Below are 3,969 nucleotides of genomic sequence, written 5' to 3'. Positions count from 1 at the left end.
TTCATATCTTCCCACTGTGCCTTCTCTTGTCCCCACCTTGACTGCCATCACTTTCCCATGGCTTCTTCCCACTGTTTTCAAATATGCTCATTCATTCCCTATCCTAAAAATCCTCCTCTCTTGACTCCATAGCTCCCTCCAATTGTTACCCCATATCCCTTTAACCATTCCTCTTAAAGTTCCTTGAGAGAGTTGTTTACACAAGCTGCTTCCACTTCCACTCCTCTACTTGTCTCCTTGATTTGCTCCAATCTGGTTCCTGCCCCCTTCATTCCATGGAAACTACCCTCTCACATATCACCAGTGACCTTCTTTTTACCAAAGTTGATGATTTTTATTCCATTTTAATCCTCCTAGACCACTCAGCTGCCTTAAATACTATGGACCATTCCCTTTTCCTGGAAACATTATCCAACTTTAGCTTCACTGACACTCTCCTTTTGGTTCTCCTCTAATTTTTCTGGCCATTCATTCACAGCCTTTCACAGGTTCCTCCTTTCCCTCCTTCCCTCTGACAGTGGGGATCCCTCAAGGCTCAGTCCAGAATCCCCTTCAATTCTCTATCTACACCTACTCCCTTGGAGAACTCATGCACTCCCTCAACTTCAAATGCCACCTCTACACAGATAATTTCCTAATCCACATGTCCAGTCCTTATATCTCTGCAGTCTTGCATTTCCTCCTGTATTCATATATCTCTATCTTGATGTATCACCCATATCACAAACTAAACATGTCCAAAACAAGACTCCTCATCTTCCCACCCAAATCCTGTCCTTCTGCTGACTTTCCCATCAATACAATACTACCATTTTACCTGTCTCACAAACCTTTAACCTTGGTATTGTTCTCAACATGTCTCTCTCATTCAACCCACATATTCAGTGTTACCAAACCCTATAAGTTCTACCTTAATGAGATCACTCAAAATCCACTTTCTTCATCCACATTAATTATTAAGTATTAATAAAGTATTCATCTCATCCTGTCTTGATTACTGCATCAGCCTCCTGACTGACCTCCTTATCACTCCACACCCTCTACTTAACTATCCTGTTGAGTTCATTTTTCTTAAAAAATGTTAGGTCCATGTCTCCCCACTCCTCAAGTGTCTGCCCAACCACTTCTACCTCAAACAAAACCCTCTTGTCATTGGCTTTAAAATAGTCAGTCAGCTTATCCCCTCCTTACTTTTCTGACTTCCTCCTTTAACTCAGTCCACACATGTCACTCTTCTAGTGCCAGCTTGCTCAATATGGCTTGATCTCATTTATTTGCCAACCCTTTTCTCACATCCTCCCTCTGACTTGGATCTCCCCTCCGTATCTGACAGACTATCACCCTCTCCACCTTCAGATCCCTGTTGAACTGATGTCTCTTCCAAGAGGTCTTCCCCAATTAATCCCTTTTTTCCCTTACTCCTTTTCCTTTCTCTGTCACCACTTAGATCTGTACCCCTTGTCTTGTTTTATACCACTGAGTTGTTTCTGACCCACAGCGACACCATGGACACATCTCCTCCAAAATGGCCCACTCTCCATCTGCAATCATTTTGGTAGTGTATCCATAGAGTTTTCTTGGTAAAAATATGGAAGTGGTTTACCATTGCCTCCTTCCGTGCCGTAAACCTGAGTCTCCGCCCTCAACTCTCTCCCCTGCAACTGCTGCTCAGCATGGGTGAGTTTGGACTTGTAGCAGATTGCCTTCCACTCACTAGCCACTGGCCAACCTAGTAATGGAATGGGTATGCCTTTGCTTGACTCTCCTTCCAGTAGCCAAGACTGGTAGAGTACTGGAAACTCTCCAGGTGCGACCCTGAGAGGGGACTGTACCCCTTAACCACTTTATATTCATCCCAACATCAGCCTCAGCACATACATACATATCCTTGTTTATTTACATTACTCCATGCCTTTCCCTTTAGACTGTAAGCTTCTTGCAGGTAACAATTCTGTTGCATTGTACTGTCCTAAGTGTTTAGTTCATTGCTGTGCACACAGTAAATAGTCAATAAATATCACTGATCATCAGCAATAGTTATTGAATACCTACTATAAATCATGGCTCTAGTCTTGTTTCCATTATAGTCAGTTGGTTTATTGACCACTTACTGTGTGCAGAGCATTGTATTAAGTATGGGGAAAGTACAGTATAATAGAGTTGGTAGGGAAGAATTAGCATAGCCTAGTGGAAAAATTATGGGCCTGAGAGTCAGGGGACCTGGGTTCTAATCCCTGATCCTCCACTTGTGACCTTGGGGATAGTCGCTTAATTTCTCTGTGCCTCAGTTACCTCATCTGTAAAATGGGGATTAAAACTGTGAGCCCTATGTATGGGCACAGACTGTATCCAATCTGATTATCTTGAAACTTCCCAAGTGCTTAGTACAGTGACTGGCATGTAGCAAAGTGCTTAACAATTGTCATTAAAAAAAAATCCCTACCCATAAGGATCTTACATGGTCTGGATTTACACAAGGAGAGGGACAGTGGTCTAAGACAATATGGAAGGTGAAGGTAATGAGGGAGACATGAAACTATACCAAGAGACCAGTGAGAGTGAAAACAAAGAAGACTCAATCATGTTCCCCTCATGCACATGTCTATCTGTCAAACGCTGCCTCACCATATTAGCCTCACCACCTGTTTTAGGCACATTTAGATCTATTTGTGTCCTTACAAACCAAAGTGACTGTGGTCTGGCTGAGAAGTGAATACATCTTAGCTTATGGAAAGGTACATTTAGGGGAGCAGTGTGTGCACACAGCAAGATACTCCATCCTCTCTCTGAACGAGGGGCTGGAGCAGGGACAGTGAGCAGTGGAACAACAAAGAGGAATAAGGGAAATTTGGGAGAGAGGGATAAATTGGTAATAAAGCTAAGCCAGATCCAAGGGGCAGTTGTCTTCCTCCTCCACCACTATCAGTAGCCTTAGTTTAACAGGCTCATCTTATTCCAGGCCTATGTTTCAACAGTACCCTCCGGTTTCCCACCTCCAATCCAGTTTACCCTTCTCCTTCTTTCCCTTTTCTCACTCATCCCCCTTATTAAATTCTCTTTAAATTCCCATCCCAGTCCATGAAGTTTTGAGACTTATGCAGGGAGCTCCAAGCTCCCTGGCTTCCACACAGCTACCATACATGGACCTACTTGGGAAGTATTATGGCATAGTGGATAAAGCACAGACCTGGGAATCAGAAGGTCATGGGGTCCAATACCAGCTCCCTCCCTGACTTTCTGTTGTGTGAGCTTGGGAAAGTCACTTCACTTCTCTGTGCCTCAGTTGCTCTAGTAAAATGGCGATTGAGACTGTGAGCTCCACGTGGGACAGGGACTGTATCCAACCCAATTTGTTTGAATTCATTCCACTTCTTAATTCAGAGCCTGGCACATACTAAATGCTTGCAGCATGGCTCAGTGGAAAGAGCATGGGCTTTGGAGTCAGAAGGTCATGAGTTCAAATCCCAGCTCGGCCATTTGTCAGCTGTGTGACTTTGGGCAAGTCACTTAACTTCTCGGTGCCTCAGTTACCTCATCTGTAAAATGGGGATTAAGACTGTGAGCCCCACGTGGGACAACCTGATTCCCCTGTGTCTACCCCAGCGCTTAGAACAGTGCTCGGCACATAGTAAGCGCTTAACAAATACCAACATTATTATTATTACAGCCATAAACCACACTTAGATCAAATGATAAACTCCTTTGTATTAACAAATTTATTCTCATTGCATTTTTTGGCAAGTAGAGCTTCCTATTTCTCTCATTTTTGTGAATTTATAAATAAGTAAAGAAAGTAAAAAATAAATTAAGTCTTCAAACCTTAACATTCCACTTAAGAGGGTCTGACCTCTGTTCACTACCCTAGGCTCGATGAGAAGCGGTTAATGACAATTTAGCTAGTTTAACCCTGAGGAAAGATAATGTGTTCTTTATCACCACTACCATTTCTTCAGTGTTTTTACCAAGAAG

The 3,969-nt window shown here is 43.0% G+C and overlaps 1 non-coding gene across 1 annotated transcript; it reads right to left on the bottom strand.

Annotated features, from left to right (window-relative positions):
• Window positions 1–1,687: 1,687 nt before the first annotated feature.
• LOC114815576 lies at window positions 1,688–1,825 on the bottom strand. Its single transcript, XR_003763373.1, has one exon. It is a non-coding gene; the product is annotated as a small nucleolar RNA SNORA7 (small nucleolar RNA).
• Window positions 1,826–3,969: the final 2,144 nt, after the last annotated feature.

The sequence above is a fragment of the Ornithorhynchus anatinus genome, chromosome 1 (genome assembly GCF_004115215.2).
Source record: "Ornithorhynchus anatinus isolate Pmale09 chromosome 1, mOrnAna1.pri.v4, whole genome shotgun sequence".
NCBI lineage: Eukaryota > Metazoa > Chordata > Mammalia > Monotremata > Ornithorhynchidae > Ornithorhynchus > Ornithorhynchus anatinus.
Note: the sequence above shows the minus strand (reverse complement) of the source record. Positions and strands in the feature narration are given on the sequence as shown.